This window comes from Cervus canadensis, chromosome 6 (assembly GCF_019320065.1).
Source record: "Cervus canadensis isolate Bull #8, Minnesota chromosome 6, ASM1932006v1, whole genome shotgun sequence".
Classification (NCBI taxonomy): domain Eukaryota; kingdom Metazoa; phylum Chordata; class Mammalia; order Artiodactyla; family Cervidae; genus Cervus; species Cervus canadensis.
Window position 1 is genome coordinate 25,746,266 of NC_057391.1, and position 19,124 is coordinate 25,765,389.

Sequence of the window (19,124 nt, forward strand, 5' to 3'; positions counted from 1 at the left end):
TGAGCTAAGGGGTGTGAAGTCTTTTGCGGGGATGTGGAATCTTACAGTGAACTGTTTCGTCAAATGCACTACTTGGGTGGCTTCTGCAAGGGATGAAAGGCCCACCAAAGATAAACTTGCTCCCATCACAATTTGATCAGTAGCTTACTTTTGAAGATAGATAGACTCTGTCTCCACTATGATGAAGAGAATTGCTCTCGATAATTAAAAAGCACCTCAGGGACAGAACCAACCCTGACCTCATCTCAGAGTTCCCTATCCTAAAGAAACTGGGCCTGCTTCCTGGGGACAGGGTCTACATCATGCATATTTGTTGTGTTCTTAAAGAGTCCAGAAAAGAGTCTAGCAAGTATTAGGAAGTGAAAAATAAGAGCTAACAATTATATAGTGCTTACTATGTGCTGGACTTCCCTGGAAAGAATCCACCTCCAACGCAGGAGACCTGGCTTCTATCCCTGGGTCAGGAAGATCTCCTGGAGAAGTGAATGGCTACCCACTCCACCATTCTTGCCTGGAGAACTCCACAGGCGGAGGAGCCTGGCAGGCTACAGACCATGGGGTCACAAAGAGTCAAACACAACCGATCGTGTTGACTGATACTACCATGGGCCAGATACAGTTCTCTAAGAATTTTCTATGTGTTAACTCATGTAATCCTCAGAACTATGAGGCATTAATAACCATTAATAACCCCATTTGATAGGTGGGGAAACTAAAGCTTAAGGGAGTTTATATGATTTCCCAAAGGTCGCAGAGCTCCAGTCTGCCCTTTCAAAAATTTTGCCTTGAAAAAAAAAAAAAAAAAAAAAATTTTGCCTTGGAGCACTTAAATGAGAGTGAGTGAATAAATCTCTCCCTGCACCACATTTTTATAGCAGATTGTTTGCTCCTCCTGGTCCAACACTTAAAGTACGATTTCATCCACTAGAATGTCCCTAGCGCGGGGTCATTCTCTGACTCTTACACTCCGTTCCTGGAGCAGCATTACTTGCCACATCAGACATAGCACGACTACATACTGCGTGCCTGTGGCCACCAGGGGGCACTGTGGCCACACGTTGTCTTCCCCCGCCCTCCAACCCCGAGCCACCTGAAAGAGGCGGAGCCAGCATTGGGCGGAGCCTCCGAGAAGCCCTAGGGGGAGCTATCCCGGCGGGCCGCGCGCGCGGCGGCGTTTGAATGGCCGTTCCTGGATCTCGGCCGGGGAGCCGAGGGATAGTCTGGGCTGCCGGGCGCAGTCGGTCAGCGCCTGGTTTGGGCGGAGGCGCCGCGGTACCATGAGGCGCCGGTAAGTGACGAGCGGGCCTGCGCCAGCGGCTGCCCTGCCGGGGCCGGGCCTGACCGCGCCCTGGGCCCACCTGCAGGCCCTGCGGCGGCCTCTGCTCGGCCTGGCCCGCGTGACGCTGCCGGGGTCGGGGGTCGGGGCGGCGAGGCTGCGGTGTCCGGTGGAGCCCCCTACGCTTCCGTGGCGAGGAGGGTCGGGGCGGCAGGTGCTGGAGGCCGCCCGGGTGGGCGCGAGAGGTCTGGGCCGAGAGAGGCGTGGACGGAACCTGCTGTCACTTATTTATCTTCGGGTGGAGCCGACGTGTGCATCCCGCGGAGGGGGAAGGACGCCGGCGTCTGAGGCAGTGTGTTTGAGGACAGGTTTTCCCGAGAGCCGCCTAGGCCCGGCAGTGGCATTTCCTTATTTTCTGCCGGGTCCTTGCTTCCCTGACACATAACCTTTTGTTCAGCAGGACAAAAACTTGACATAACTGCATAAGAATTGCTGATTACAACTTTAAAAACCTCATTGTATTTTCTGAAAAGTTGTTCTGTAACTGTACCTAGGCTTTTACCACGCTTTTAAATTGGCTTAAGTATGGAGAAAACAAAGAGTTGATTTGTTTTCTTGTGGCTTGTAAAATTCCTTGAAAACAGAGGTGTCTATGTCAGTTTCTTTGAGATCTTAAAAAAAAAAGGATTGTAACAAATTAGGTCTGTAACAATCACCAGTTTAGCACTTGGCAAAAATTTTGAGAAACTAGTCTACCTAATAGCTTCAATTTCTATAGTTTATTTCGTTGTGTATTTTTTTTTAAAACAACTTCAGACTTGAATCAGAAGTTTATACATTGAGGCTTTAACTTGGCCAATAATCAGCGTTATAACAATGACATTGGTTAATATTTATTTTGTGCTTTCTGTGTGCCAAGCACTGTTTTGAGAACTTTGCTTTGGGCAGAGTTATTATCCCCATTTTGACAAGGAGGAAACTGAGGCACAGAGAAGTTAAAAGTGACTTGTACAAGATTACACAGCTAATATAATTGGGACCCAGGCAAACCGGCTCCACTCTTTTAGCTATATTTCTCTACTGCCTCCTTTACATGTGGTTCTTTCTAGTTTACAAAGCAGTTTCATTTCATTTACTTCTCTCAACTGGCGAGATAATATACCTGTGAGGTGCGTTGGTGTACAGGCACATGCTATTAAATCGAGTTCTCCCGTGGACATGGTTAAGTTTTGTGCATTAAGCAAAAAAATCAATTGGCTATTTTAAGATAAATAGAATGTATAAAGTTTGTGTTGTAGCTTATAGTTTTAATTCGTTTGTATCATTTCCTAAAAGTGTAGAGTTTGAAACCTATGTATTGCTTAAAATATACCACTGTTTATTAGTGTTTGTTTCTGAAAACTTACTGAATTAGTTTAAATAATAACTCCATGACAAGAAATATGATTCAAAAGCAAAATCATTTCAGAAGAAGTAACCGTTTACACTTATTTACAGCTGAGCATTTAAATTTCATTCATCAGTTACCAAGCACTGTTAGGCCCAATTAGTTACACAAAAAAAATGTGCCAGGGCAGCAAACCCTGAGGGAAGTTAGTCTAGTTTGGAATATAAAATTAACAACCACCACCAAAAAAAAAGATATATGCGATTTTCTTCATGAGTACAGTGGGTGTGTGGTGAACTGGACTGAGATCAGTAAGGCTTCTGCAGAGAACCCAAGCTAAAGATTGGATGTAGGACCTTGAATAATATGAATGGGGAATTTTAGGGGGAAGCAGTGTGTTCAAAGATTCAGAATTGGGAGTGAAAATGATTTTTCTAGGGTACAGTAAGTCTGGTCTCTTTGGAAAGTTCCTACTGAGGAAAAGAAGATTATGTATGGCAGAAGAGCGCCAGGAGTGTTATATAAGACTCATAGGTCACAGAAGTTTAGGTCTGACATAAATATAAAGCAGAGAGAGAGATGATACTAGAAGTTTACAAACTTTTCAACGGTGATTCTCAACTACTGGCAGATTTGCCCATCAGGGACATGGACATTTGGCAGTGTCGCAACTTGGGGGGTGGGGTGCTCCTGGCATCTCGTGGATAGAGGCCAGGAATGCTGCTGAACATCCTGCAGCAGGACACGAAAACTCATTACCCCGAATGTCAGTGCTGAGGAGGTTGAGAAACCCTCTTTCAAGCTTTGTTTACATGGCTAGCCTCTGCTTCCAACGGCTTTAGATAAGTATGAATGATGAATTTTCAGAGCAAGAGTATAAGCAGTGTTAAAGTTAGGGAGAAGCTGCTTCAGATACCTCAAGAAGACAACTATTGTTGGAGTCTTGGGGGAGGGAGAGGCTGTAAGGAGTTAGGATAGGAGCAGTGAGAAGGGAGAAATAGCAGCCCCCTCCAGTATTCTTGCCTGGGAAATCCCATGGATGGAGGAGCCTGGTTGGCTGCATTCATGGTATTGCAGAGTCAGATAACGACTCAGCGTGCTCTAAGAAAGCACAGGTGGTGAAATGAGGCTATGACTGAAATAATATTTTTCCTGAGTTTGAATATAATGTATGTTCATGGTCGGAAACTTAGGAAATGCAAAGAAAGTGTGAAATGAGGGAAAGCCACTTATAAAATCCCCCAAGCAGAAAGACCAACTGTTAACATTTTCTTGTAGTGGTTCTTTTCAAATTATTTTTTTTAATGATGATTGCTCTTTTCCTTTATAAATCTAGGATTATGCACTTTTCTCCTTGTGGGGATTTTTTTTTTTTTTTTGACTCAGCATATCATGAATATTTCTCATTCTTTGAAAAATGTTCTTTTTTAATGGTCAGGCTTCTTTTGTGTATGTGTGTGTGTTGTTTTGAAGTTGGAAATATTTGCTTTGTATTCAAAAGAGCATTTTGAGTGAAAGTCGCTCAGTCACGTCCAACTCTTTGCAACCCCGTGGAGTATACAGTCCATGGAATTCTCCAGGCCAGAATACTGGAGTGGATAGCCCTTCCCTTCTCCAAGGGATCTTCTCAACCTGGGGATCGAACTTAGGTCTCCTGCATTGCAGGGGGATTCTTTACCAGCTTAGCCACAAGAGAAGCCCTTGTGGACATTTTGAAGGAAGACAGATTAGATTATGATAACTGATGAACTATAGGAAACAATAGAGGTAAAAGTTTATGCAAGATTTTAAGTGTGGGAAGCTAAAATAATGGTGCAGCTACTGAAATAAACCGAGATTCTCGGGACTTACCTGGCAGTCCAGTGGTTAAGACTTCACCTTTTAATGCAAGGGGTGCAGGTTTGATCCTTGGTCGGGAAGTTAAGATCCCACATGCCTTGCAGCTAAACAACAACAACAACAAAAACAAAAAACCCCTTGAAACAGAGGCAGTGTTGTAAGAAATTCAATAAAGACTTAAAAAAAAAAAATCTAAAAAACTGGGATTCTCATAATACTTTGCATCTTAGGTATATAAACTGCCATTTACAGAGACACATAATGAGATTTTAATGAGGATCCTTGGTGCCTATCAGCTTTCATTTTTCCTATAACTCCTATAATTAGTAATCTTCCTCTTTTATTTTTAACTTTTCTCTTTTTGTACTAAGCTTATTTTTCGGTTCTTTCTTAACAAGTTTTCCCCCTTCTGCTGCTGCTGCTGCTAAGTTGCTTCAGTCGTGTCTGACTCTGTGTGACCCCATAGACAGAAGCCCGCCAGGCTCCTCTGTCCCTGGGATTCTCCAGGCAAGAATACTGGAGTGGGTTGCCATTTTCTTCTCCATTTTAAAAATAGTTTTCTTTTAGAATACTAAGTAAGGCTTAAGTTTGTTGATCATGAATCTTTACTTTGAAAAATTAAATAACTAGTTTGGGTTTTTTTAAATGCATAGATTGCCAGAATTTGTAAGCAAGAGGTGAATGTAATTCTCCCAGAGGAGGAGGAATTATCTTTAGAAAGTCTTGTCCGCTGATGAGATGCCTCAGTACATCACATCAGTCAATATTACATTCCTATTTTATCAATCATTGTATTTGTTGATCTATACCAGTTAATCTGGTACTTTGTGGAAAACAAAGGAAAGTAAATTAAAAAAAAAAACCCTTAAAGCTAATACAAATGGTACTTTTCCTGGGAATATGTGCTTTTCAAATTGGATAGGATGTTCTGGCTTTTTTACTATTGACTCTTTAGTACTTTGTGTCCCCCCCACCCCTGGCATCTCCTCACTAGGAGTTCAAATCCATTAACTATGGAGAAGTTTTGTATTTTCTTTGTTCTTGGGACATGATGAGGGTAGAGATGGAAAGAAACTTGTGAAAGCTCCCCCCAGTTTGTCTTCGCTGTCATCACCTCTCTCCCCTTCAGTACACACTGCCTGAAACTCTTTTTGCCTTTGGACAAGTCACTCAGGAACCTCCTGCCTATGTATGAATCATGAATGCCCGTTCTGGCATTTCTTCGCTTTAGTATAATCTTAAAACAGGCAGCTTGGTGTTACGTAGGAAATGCTGTAACACAAAGTCACAGTTCTAAGCCTGGCTCTCCTATTAGTGGCTGAGCGTTCTTGGGCAAATCCCTTAATCTTATCTGTAAATTGAAATTATCTCCAAGGTCCTTTCTAGCTCTTAAGAGTGTGAATCTGTGAAGTATTTGCTTTTGCAGTTACCACTGGAAGACTATTAGTCTTTCACATCTTAGCATGATTTACTCATAGATCATAAGTGATTTCTTCCAAAGGCATTTGTAAAAGCTACTCCCCTATAATAAGATTGGGGATGGAATTTTAGAATGGAATTTTAAGTGCTGCTTGAATACAAGCTCCAGGAAGGCAGGGATCTTCGTTTTGTTCACTTTTGTTTCCCAGTGCCTCGAATGGTAATTAGTAGATGACTCAGCCGGTATAAGAATCTGCCTGCAATGCAGGAGACCCGGGTTTGATCCCTGGGTCGGGAAGATCCCCTGGAGAAGGAAATGGCAACCCACTCCAGTATTCTTGCCTGGGGAATTCCATGGACAGAGGAGCCTGGGTGAGCTCTAGTCCGTGGGGTCACAAAGAGTGGGACATGACTGAACCACCAAGACCGTCACTTCACTTTTTCATGTACCTAGTATTTGTTGAAAGAGTGAAGGAATGAGTTGTTTTTGAGGAAAGACAAGCTTTGAAAGAACTCAGAATGCAAATCTACCTGATTACAACCCAGTCATTCCTGCAGTATAAACATACCTCCTAGTTGTTGTAAAGCATCCATTGTTCACTTGACTGCCTCTCAGAACTATTAAGTAATCACCGTCCTGACTGCTCCTCATGCTCACAGAGTGCAGTTTTGTCTATCACCAGGCCCTACTCTGGTGCCAGCTTGACCTGTCAGTGTTCCTTTTCGCAAAAATCTGTGCTTTGCCTGTTCCCTGTACCACTTAATATCATTGTTAACAGTATGGTTAGTGTTATTGCAAAACTAAATCATTTATGTTGATTAAAATTTGGCCTTTCATCTATGGAGGATTCATGGCATAGCATGGATGAGACCAGCACTCTTGGCTTTTCTATTCTGGTCATTCTAGTTCTACAACTACCATATAAAATAATCTTCAGGAATATCTTAATCATATGGTTCCTATATAAAACTTTGCAGTAAGTCTTTTTTGTCTACAGACTCCAAAATCCTGGACCCAGCATTCCGTGATACTGCATTTTAGCCAGCATACCTCTCTAATCTGTCCAAGGTTTTTTTCTGTAGTGACCTGGACTCTAACTGCTCCCCCACCTCCACCCCACCCCACCGCTTGTTAGATCTTTGTCCCCTACCCATGGATGGAACACAGGCCGTCAGCAGTGGAAGCCCAGAGTCCTAACCACTGGACTGCCAGAGAATTTCCTAGACTCTAATTATTTCATCATTGACTAGTTGGTGTAGATAATAATGAAAAAAAATTATTCTTACCTAGAAAGTATCTTTTCAGATAAGGAGAGGCTGACAGACTGTTTCTCAAGAAGCCTTGTATTGGGTGGCATTCATTGTTTGGCTGACTTGTTAATTTACTGAAAAATAACATCAAGGAACAAGAATCCTTTAAAGTCTACATAAACAAGAAAAAAAAAGTCTGCATAAACAGTTTTTTCTCTCTTTGTTGGCAGACATATTTGGAAACTAAGGCCTAATCTTAAGTACCTGTGTAGTGTGTTGAGTTAGTAGTATTAGTTGAGTACTTAGTGAGTTCAGTTCAGTCGCTCAGTTGTGTCTGACTCTTTGCGGCCCCGTGAACCGCAGCACGCCAGGCCTCCCTGTCCATCACGAACTCTCGGAGTCTACCCAAACCCATGTCCATCGAGTCGGTGATGACATCCAACCATCTCATCCTCTGTCATCCCCTTCTCCTCCTGCCCCCAATCTTTCCCAGCATCAGGGTCTTTTCAAATAACTCAGCTCTTCTCATGAGGCGGCCAAAGTATTGGAGTTTCAGCTTTAGCATCAGTCCTTACAGTGAACACCCAGGACTGATCTCCTTTAGGATGGACTGGTTGGATCTCCTTGCAGTCCAAGGGACTCTCAAAAGTCTTCTTCTGTGCCCACAACATTGCTTGGATGGTTTATCAGTATGGATGGGCTAGCTTTTTTATAGATATATAATGTTGTTTATTTATGGGCTGTGCTGGGTCTTTGTTGCTGAGCAGGGTTTTCCGTAGTTGCTGCAAGCAGGACTGCTCTAGTTGTTATCCACGGACTTCTCACTGTGGTGCTTTTTCTTGTTGCAGAGCACGGGCTGGAGGGGACATGGGCTCAGTAGTTGTGGCGCCTAGACTCTAGAACACAGGCTCAGTAGTTGTGGCGCATGGGCTTAGTTACCCCATGGCATGTGGGATCCTCCCAGATCAGGGATTGAACTCAAGTCTCCTGCATCGGCAGGCAGATTCTTTACCATTCAGCCACCGGGAAGCGTGGGCTTTGCTATTTTGCGGTAACAAATAACCACCAAATCTCAGTGGTTTAAAATAACAAAGACTTACTTCTTCTCAATTCATGTTACACGTGAACAGTTGTCTGGGGTCTCGACTCTGTAATCCTTGCTCAGGAATACTGAGCAAGTCATCTTTCCATGCCTAACTTCAGGGTGACAGGCAGGTATAAACCTATCATGTATCTGAAAGAAGAACTGGAATGTCATAACACAGTTTTAGTGTTTACCTCAGTTGGGGCACTTTCTTTAGATATGTTCCTACATTTATCAGCTGTTTATTAGTTGCCCACTGTATATCAGGCACTATTCCTGGCCCAGTGAGCATGGCTTCTGGTCTCGTGGAGCTCACAGTCTAGTGGGAGGACATGGACAATAACCTAATAGCCAGGTTAATTTCAGATAGTAATAAGTGCTATGGAGCGGGGAAATGTGGTACTGCTGTAGAGACTGGTTGGAGGTGAGGGTGGGGTTTTCCTTGGTGGGGCGGTCAGGGGAATCTTCTGGAGTGGGTGATGTTTGAGCTGGGAAGCAGCAGCCCTGAGAGTGTGTTAGTGGCAGCGGTGGATAGTGTAACCAGAAGGAGTGCCACAAAATGAAAAGGAGCGTTTCAAGTTTAAGGACAGACCAGTGTGACTAGAGCATTTAGGAGGATGCTGATACCATAGTCCAAGAGAGAGATGATGGTAGTTAGATGTAGGATGATAATGAAAAAGGAGAGAGATGGACAGTTTGGGAGTGTAGTTTAAAGGCAGAGTCAGTAGATTGGAAGTAGGGCATTTAGGAAAAGAGCAATCAAGGATGGATCCTTTGTTTTGGGCTTGAGCAACTGAGAAGATGATTGTTACATTTCTGAGTTAGGAAGTGAGGAGCAGCAGATTTGAGAGGGTGGATATTAAGGGTTCTGTTTTCAGTATGTTAAGCTCAAGAATGATGACTGTTAGACATCCACGTGGAACTGACTTTTAAAGCGTTAAAGATATGAGTCCAGAGTTACGGGAAACATTGAGAAGTGATTTTTACTTATTTTTTTAATGAGTCTTATGTGTTAAATTTAGTTACTCCCAAGTCTGAGGCCTGGAAGTCATTGTATCTCCTTAAAGCAGTATGTGATTCCTCTGCCGGAGAAGGGAGTACCCTAAGAGAAGGGGGTGTGGCCTCAGGGAGTGTTTGCAGCCTTCAGTGGATGTTCTTCTGCTTCCAGCCCAGGAGACAATGGTGGTAACAAACCTTTGTAACTGACAGTTGGATACTGTAGTCCTCACAAGCATTCCAGTGTATGAGCATTAAAAACCGTTGCTATAAAAGGATGCTAGCCTCCTCTTCTGTTGATTTCTTCATTTGATTTTCAAAGGGCAGCCTACCCTAATATGTAGGATGTTAGCATATACTTCACTCTGTTGATTTCAAAATTAGAAATGTGTTACAGACTGGTAATCCTAGTCCAAATCACGAAGATAGGGTGTTAAAATTAATTTGTATTAACTTGTCTTTTTTTGAGAGTTGTGTGTCTTATTGGCATATTCTTTCACATACATAGAGTCTATCTTGAAAGCATCAGAAGTATCTTTAGTAGCTAAACAAGGGGTCTAAAAGGACCCTTAACCTTAAGGATGACATTTTGTACGTGTATATATATATTTACATTTCTGAGTTTAAGAAGACAACTGGAAAGGATTAGAGTGTTTTTCCTCTCTGTGAATTTTTCCAGAAAAATAATGGAATATTCTAACAGAGTAAGGGATATTCATCAAAACATGCTAAGATAATTATCTACGTGGTTTAAGAAACTCGTAAGTCTTCCCAAAGATTTGGATGTTTATATAGCCATAAGAAGAGTAATATATAATAAATTTTAATTTAGTTAGAACATAATTGGGAGCTTGGGATTAACATATACACACTACTGTATATAAAACAAATAAACAAAGACCTACTGTCTAGCAGGGGAAGCTGTATTCAATATCTTGTAATAACTTATTAATATAATGGAAAAGAATCTGAAAAAGAATATATATATTACATACATAAATCCTATATATATAAAACTTAATCACTTTGCTATACACATGAAAGTGACACAACATTGTAAATTAACTATGCTTCAATTTTTTAATGATTGAAAATAAAACACCATACTTGCTTTTGATACAAAATTTTAAAAGTCTGAGGAAGTCTCCACTTCACCTCACCCCGTCAGCCACACATATCCTCTCTCTTGAAATGACTTTGGTCCCCAGTTTCTTGTGTATCCTTCCAAAGACACTCAGTGAATATGTAAGCAATCACTCATGTACACTTCATCTTTTATCTAGGTAATAAAATACTGTTCTGCACCTTAATTCTCCCACCTCCACTGGCCCCTGCCAACTTCCCAGTGAAAGGCATAAAGTCACTGAAAAAGCTGTAAGTCCAAAACTGTTAATAAAGGTGATGATAAACAAAACACCTAGTTGTCAGAATTTAGCTAACTTTGTTTTTTCCCATTATTAATCTTGGATCCTTAATGTATACTGAGGGGACTTAATTACTAAAACTGAGGAGTTGGTGATAGGAATGGTAATTCCCACTGAGTATCAATTTTGTAATTTTTATTTCAGGGTGAGTTAGTCAAAAGAGAGTTGGAATTCTGTTTGGTCTAATTGATTGACACCATGTATCATCATGTTGTACCCACTGAATTGCCAGAAATCTGTATTTTCATGCTTGCCCCTCTTTCCTGAATTTGACATCTCTCACACCAGCTTTCCATGGGAAACTGAATTGAGAAGATGATGTGATGAATCACCCAGCAAATAAAAAAGCCCTTGGGGTTTACTCCAGATACTAGGGGTTCTGAGTTGTTAAGAACATGGCATCAGAATGAGAGTACTTAAGTTTTACGATTTGAACATTTAATAATATCAGGCTCTGGTAACTTGGTAAATCCATTTCCTCAGTAGGAATAAACCTAAAAATATACAGGAAAATCTGGCAACTTGATGGGGCACCTTCCCCTGGACAGTGCATGAGTAAGGCCCGGCTCTGCTTGTTTCTGTGCTTCTCCTTTCTTCTCCCATCACTGTTCACCGCCTCTCTCCCCCGCTCCAGTTTATACCCCATCTAATTGACACATATTTCGAAATGTTCACCTTCAGTCAGATTAGACTAGCAGATTCTTTACCAGCTGAGCCACAAGGAAGTGCCCTAGAAGGGATTACAAGGCTCCAAAAGAAATGAAACAAGCCAACAGAATGTATCATTACTCTGCCAGCGTAATAGTTTCTCATATAGTTTATAAAACACACTTTATCACTTTGAGTCTTACAAATGTTTGCTGCCTTTTGTAAACCACTGCCACCCCCACCCAAATATACTGAGAAATGAAGGTCACATTTAGGGAATCACGTAATCTTTTTTTTAATCTGGCTTGACATTAAAAGACATGTGTTTCTAGTTCCTGCTTGTGGTAAGTTGTACCTGCTCTCCACTGGGTCACACGGTCTGTTTAGCACACCCTTCATCTTGAACACCCTTGTTGAAGTAGTTATGAAAATGTGTCTTACGTGTTGATTAAAATTTAGTAACTCATTGAGTGGAATGTTGAACTGGATGAGTCCTGCTGGCCTTGACTCTGTTGTTACTCTCTGTAGAATGACTCTTTAAGTACCTTTGCTCTAAACAGAAAAAGAGACACAGATGTACAGAACAGACTCTTGGACTCTGTGGGAGAAGGCGAGGGTGGGATGTTTCAAGAGAACAGCATTGAAACATGTATATTATCTATGGTGAAACAGATCACCAGCCCAGGCTGGATGCATGAGACATGTGCTCCGGCCTGGTGCACTGGGAAGACCCAGAGGAATCGGGTGGAGAGGGAGGTGGGAGGGGGGATTGGGATGGGGAATACATGTAAATCCCTGGCTGATTCATGTCAATGTATGACAAAAACCACTACAATATTGTAAAGTAATTAGCCTCCAACTAAAAAAAAATAAAAAAGTACCTTTGCTGTAAGCCATTCTATTCTATTTCATGTTTTTAACTCAAAGAGCCACCCCACCCCACCCCCCTCTTAGATACATGATATCACTATGCTTAACATAATCTATTATAATTGCTTACTTGTGTTTCTCCCTCTGTAAATATGATGATGATGGTGAGAATTTTACAGTAGGAAAGTTTGGGAAGTTTAAGGTTATAAGCAGGAATGAAGCAGGAAACTACTAGTTACTATAATGTAATTGTAGGTAATACTGAGATTTTTCTTCTACCTAAAGTGATTCAAGTCATAAATTTTAGAGTTATTTTGTGTTGTTTAACTTTAGAATTTGTGTGTTTTCAAAGCTTAAGAAATTAATATTTCCTATTTAATGTATTGTCCTCATTTTTTAAAAGAAAATTATTTTTTATTTTTTTACTGTGGAAAACTGATTCAGAAGAATAAGCCAAAGAAGATGATTCCGTCTTAATATTGTAGAGACATAAACAAGAAAAAAAGGATTCAGTTGTAATAGCAGTCTTCAGGAAGAACTTGTTATCCCTTCAATGTTCTGTTTTCCTGTGCTCACGTCCACATGGACAGAAACATTTAACAAGTTTAGGAACCGGTATTAATATCTGCTGACTCCATGAGGCTTGTTTCTCACAACAGAGGCAGCTTTCTTAGTGATATTTATGTGTAACTCAATGAGAGCTAACATCTACTGAGTGATTAACCATGTGCTAGGCATTGTGGTTAAGTGGATTACTTTATTTAATCCTCGTAACTCTACTCTGAAAATAGGAGGCTAAGTAAGGTGCCTGATACCACATAACTAGTGAATAGTTAAAGCAGGACTCCAGCCCAGGAAGCCTGACTCTAGGACTCGCTTCCCCATTACCACCTACTGCCAAGTCCTTTTAGTTTTATCACATAAGAAAAATATGACCTATTAAATATTTCAAACGCAAACTAAAGCATTGTTTATTATCTGTCAGATTTTGAAAGGGAAAAATTGATAATACAGAGTCTTCTCTTACTGGGAGTGCTGAGAGGGTTCTTTCTCTACCTCATTTGACCAAAGTCTGGATCTGGGGGACAGCTGTCCATCTCTGCCACATTTGCTACGCTAACCTAGTCACCCGACTTAGAAAATGTGAAAATTTAAAATGCGAGTTTAAAAACACTGTTTCTGTGAAAACTAATGAGGGTACTTTGGATAGACTGGATGAAGGCAAGTGATTCAAAAACTTTCTGTCAAATTCAGCGTAGATTAGAAAACTAAAGATAAGTAAAGTAAAACTGTAACAGTTTAGAATTTTGCACTGGTGATGCTTTGTATCAATGAGTTCTTGAGCCACTTTAAAGAAATCCAAGAAGTCATAGATGATGAGTATGCATTATTTTTAGATTTTAAATTTAAATATCTAACGTATGTGTATACATCTGTCACTCTTTTTTTTCGTGAATTCTCAAAATGATTTTTTAAATGATTTTGAATGGTCAGCCACCACTCCCAGTCACATTATATGAAAGTGTTCTTACTATATATTTCAAGAGCTCTAAAACCATATTTTTCAGCCCAGTAATATGCTTATTCAAAGGAAATAATCAAATGTGTACAAATACTTATGCATAGACATTCATCAAGTGTTTTCTGTAATAGCAAAAATAAAAACAAGCAGCATCCATGTGATAAAATATATATTAATTTAAATCATTTTCAGGAAGACTTTTTAATATATAGGAAAATATATGTTAATGACAAAATACAACATATAAAACTAACTGTATAAGAAGAAAAACACCAGAATATTATTTGGTGGTTGAATTATTGGCATTAAAATAAAATTTTTTATTTTAATTTATTTTAAACTAAGTAACATTTGCGTGAAATGCAAAATTTAGTATAAAGTACATATAAGGTAAAAACTTTCTCAGCTGGCCCCCACCTGTGCAGTTCACCTCTGTAGAAGCATTCAGTGTTTTTTGGAATATTGTAAAGTGAGAGATAATTTTTTATTAGTGTTTATTTCTAATTTTTTTTTTCCTTTTATGCAGCAGACTTCATTTGTTCCCAAATCCAGGATTGTGGAGTGAGAGAGGGAGGGACAGGACATAGTCCTTTACACAGTCGTTTTTGTTTCCGTCTCCTCCCACCCCACCCGACTTTCACAGTGTTATTTTCATTTATTTATTTATTTATTTATTTTCCCATTTATTTTTATTAGTTAGAGGCTAATTACTTTACAATATTGTAGTGGTTTTTGCTGTACATTGACGTGAATCAGCCATGGATTTATTTATTAAATTAAAAATAATTAAGGATGGTATTATTGTTGAGACAAAGCTGATTGCATCTATAGTCACTAAAGGAATACCACCTCTAGCCCAAAGAACAAGAACATACTATTTTAACTGTATCTTTAAGAACATTACAATATATATAGCCCACATATAAGCTTTGCTTATTGAATCACTAGTTCTTATAACATGTAAAAGTTTAATCACATAGAAAAATAGAGAGGATGTTGGTATGAACATCTGTTACCCAGGTTCAGCAGTTACTAACATTTCTTGTTTCACTGATTTTCCCTTTCTCTCTGCAAATCCTATACATCATCTCTTTTCATGGTATGATATATATATCTCTGAAAGACTCATTAAAAAAAAGATGTAACCACAGTATCATTCAACTGGAAATAGTTAATAATGTCTTATTTTCATATACTGTTGGGAATGTAAAATCGTGTTAAAAAGACCAGTGATTTTGTTATAAAGTTAAACAACACCTTCCATAATAGCTGTTCCATTCCTTAGGTCTTTTCCCAAGAGAAGTGAAAGTATCTGTCCATCCTAAGACTTGTACATGACTGTTCATAGTAATTTTATTAGTAATAGCCAAAACTGGAGACAATCCAAATAACTATTAGCAGGTAAGTGGATAAACAAATTGTGGATATCCATATAATAGAATACTGCTCTGCAATAAAAAAGAATAGACTATGTATATATAGCATGGATTATTCTCAAAATAATTATGTTGAGTGAAAGAAACAATCCCCTTCCAAAAAAGAGAGTATATACTGTATGAGTCTATTTATATAGATTCTAGAAAATGTAAAATAGCCTGTAGTGACAGAAAGCAGATCAAGTGGTTGGGGAGGGATTAAAAAGGAACAGAGGAAATTTTTGAAGGTGAAAGATAGGGTCACTATTGGATTGTTAATGGTTTAATGGGTGTATATGTATGTACACTTTAATTTTTTCCATTTTATTTTTTTATAACTTTTTATTTAAAAATTTTTTGACTGCACTGGGTCTTCTTAGCTGTGTGGATTCTCTCTGGTTGTGGTGCTTAGGCATCTTGTTGCCGTGGCTTCTCTTGTTGCAGAGCATGGGACAGACATTGGCAGACAATGTCTTTACCACTGAACCACCAGGGAAATCCCATACATACACTTTAAATGTGTGAGATTTGAAAGTGAAAGTGTAGTTGCTCAGTCGTGTCTGACTCTTTCTGACCCCATGGACTGTAGCCTGCTAGGCTGCTCTGTCCGTGGAATTCTCCAGGCAAGAATACTGGAGTGGGTTGCCATGCCCTTCTCTGAGGGATCTTCCTGACCCAGATATCAAACCTGGGTCTCCTGCATTGCAGGCAGATTGTTTACCATCTGAGCCATGTTAGTTATACTTTAGAGTTATAAACAATTATCCTTAACATCACATATCCAGTTGATACTCAAATTTCCCTGATTCTTACACATCTTAACAGTTTTTTTAAAAATAGGATCCATGGCTGATTCATGTCAATGTATGACAAAACCCACTACAATATTGTAATTAGCCTCTAACTAATAAAAATAAATGAAAAAAAAAATAGGACAGATGTATTTGGTTGATACAGCCTCTCTTAATATGCAGATTCCTCCTCTTTTTTCCCTTGCAAAGTATTTGTTGAGGAAACTGTGCCCTAAAAAATTTCTATATTCTGGATGTTTTTATAATTCCATCCTTATAGTGCTTAGCGGGTTCCTCTCTGTATTTCCTCTAAACTGGTAGTTGGTAACAGATAATTGAGGCTTGCACTCAGGTTAAGTATGGTTAGGTTTTTTGACAAGAATACTTAATAGTAGCGTCTTGTAGTATTTCTTATTGTATGTATCACGTCATTGGGACATCAGGAGGCATATAATGTTTGGTTGCCTCCTTCTTTGTAATGATAAAGTTGATTAGTGATTTGGATATTGTCAACCTGATTTATCCATTGTGAAGTTTCCCATCAGCCTCTGTATCTTTTTTTGCTTTCTATTCATGTTCAAATTGAATAACCATTTCTGAACGAGAACTGACAATACAGAAATAAGGAAAGCTCTTGATACTGATTTTTGAGTTCATAAGTTTATTTTGTTTTTACGATGGTTCATTAATTAGGAGCTTTCCTTCATTTCATTTTCACAATTTCTTGTTTTTCTTTAGGACTCAGATCTAGTGTAACCTGAGACATATTTCTGTGTATTTCGTTGCCCCTCACATTAGATGTGCTGTTACTGCTTTTTTTTTTCTTTTAAGCAGTCTGTACTATTTTTACTTTATAGCTCTTAATTGTTTTACATTTATTGGCTTTCTTTCCCACCAGGCTATGAACTTCTTGAGAAATAAGGTGTATACTTTTTTTTTTTTTTTGGCCACACAGTATGTGGGATCTTAGTTCTCCAACCCAGGATCAGACCCTCACCCCCTGCAATGGAAGCATGGAGTCTTAACACTGGACTGCCAGGGAAGTTCAGGCAAACACATCAATCTTGACACATAGTAGGTTCGCAGTAAATGCATGTTGGATTGAATACATAGCTTACTTGTCTTTAATTATTTTAAAAATTAACCTTAAAAAACTAATATACTTTGATCATGATGATACTAATATGCTCCCTGTTGCTCCGTTGAGTTTGGATGATCTTGTACATTGATGTAAATGAGGGTGTTGAAGTCCCCTACTACATTGTCAGTTTCTCCTTTTATGTCTATTAATATTTGCTTTATATATTTAGATCCTCCTGTGTCCACAGGTTTTCTCATTTTTTTTGGAGTCAAGCAGGTAAATACACAAACATTTTCACTTTAATAGAAGGGTAAAATGAGGCTCAGATAGTTCCAAGTAGCTGGGTAAGTGGGAAAGCTGGGAATGTGAACATGGGTCTGTTTGACCTAGTCTTTTAGCTACACCTGCCTTTAAGGTTGAATGAGTCTTTAAATTTTCACCCAGATGGTGAGTTGTAATTCCTGCTGCATGGTGAGCAGAAAGATTTCTAGACAGCTGATTGCGACAGGAGGTGCCTGGAGGCCTTTGCAGGTTAAGATTTTAACTCCCTTTGGCCTCCAAGGGAGGGCAGTACATCATTGCACAGGGAAGACATCGAGGGCATCTTGTGTCCTCAAGGCTGGATACAGCCCACATGGATGAGTAGAATATAGAGAAAGCCAGAAGGGCATGCCTCAGTAATCACCTGTCAAAACATATATATATTCCAGATGCTTTGAAGAATGTTTCTGGAACCTCTAGGCCTGAAGTGTGGACCTCAGTTTTTTGTCGAAAAAAGAATGGACGTGGGCCCAGTGAGCCTTATTTCTCAGTTCCATCAAGCGAGTTCTGAGTATCCAAGGAGCCTAGTGAAAAGCTATTAATGACATGTGCTATGCACCCCAGTTTTTTCAAGTCAGGTTATTGAGATATTATTTATGTGGTCTTCGACATATGCACAGATGTATGAATACTACCACAGGATATAGAGCATGTCCCTCACCAGGAAAAGTACCCTCTTATCCCTTTGTAGCAACATCTCCCTTCTTCCAGACTTTGGCAAAAAATTGATATTTTTGTTTCCCTGTAATTTTGCTTTTTCTAGAATGTCAAAAATGAAGCATAGTATGTAGCCTTTTGAATGTCTCTCTCATTTAGCATAATGCATTTGAAACTTACTCATGCATCATGTTTTTCAGTAATTTGTTCCTTTTTTATTACTGAGTAATTGATACAGAAAATAAATCTAGAAAAGTAAACTAAATTGTAACTAAGTAAAAATTTTAACTGGGCCAAGGTGGAGGTGACCATCCATCCTAATTTGCTTGGGGTGGTTTATGCCTCTTGACCCATTATTCTGGGAATTTTTAGTAGTATTTTCTTTTATTCTTAAATGTGTCCTGGTTTGGATGATAAATTGTATGTTGTTGTAAACTGAGTGACAAGATATGGTCATAGTTCATTGCTCTACAGTTTTGTCAGATTTGTCTTCCAAAATACCAGAGTCATATATACTTACACTTAACATAAATATGAGGGATAATAGCAGTAGTGACTTGCATGTAATCTTATTTTGAACTTTGCAACAGTCTTATTTTGTGTTTGAGAAAGCTGATTGAAAATATAATAAATTCTGATCTGCAGATCACGAGATCAGAAGTGACTAAAATGTGCATTGTGTCTCTATGCATTTACCCTTAATAACTCTTTATTAGTTGAGACATAGCTGAGTGTATTGGTTAAGAGTGGAGTCCGTGGTGACAGAATGCCTGGGTTCTAGTCCTAACTCTTACTGCTTTTTTGCTGTTTGATAAATTGTATAATCTTTCTGTCCTTCAGTTTTCTAGACTATAGGAAGGGTGTAATATGATGTAACTACAGTGCCTATGGCTAGCGTGTGGTAAGCTTTTGATAAAGGGTGCTATTATTGTTAATTATATTACCATTATTTCATTAACACTATTGCAATGAAACCTCCCTCCCTCAACAGAAAACCTCCCTTTCCCCCATGTAAAAAATACAGTGAGAAATGTTTTGCTCAGCTTTCCTTATAATTAAAAAAATCATTAATCTCTAATAGTATCATTATGATGGTTATATATAATACTATTATGATTATGGAGGCCTTCAGTATTTAGATAA

The 19,124-nt window shown here is 39.3% G+C and overlaps 1 protein-coding gene across 1 annotated transcript in view; it reads left to right on the forward strand.

The window, feature by feature from the left end:
- Positions 1–1,137: 1,137 nt before the first annotated feature.
- Positions 1,138–19,124, forward strand: part of KATNBL1 (katanin regulatory subunit B1 like 1) — a 49,153-nt gene continuing 31,166 nt past the window's right edge. The window contains exon 1 of the mRNA XM_043471375.1: positions 1,138–1,288. The gene's annotated coding sequence lies outside the window, so the exon portion shown is untranslated. The remainder of the gene's footprint in view (positions 1,289–19,124) is intronic.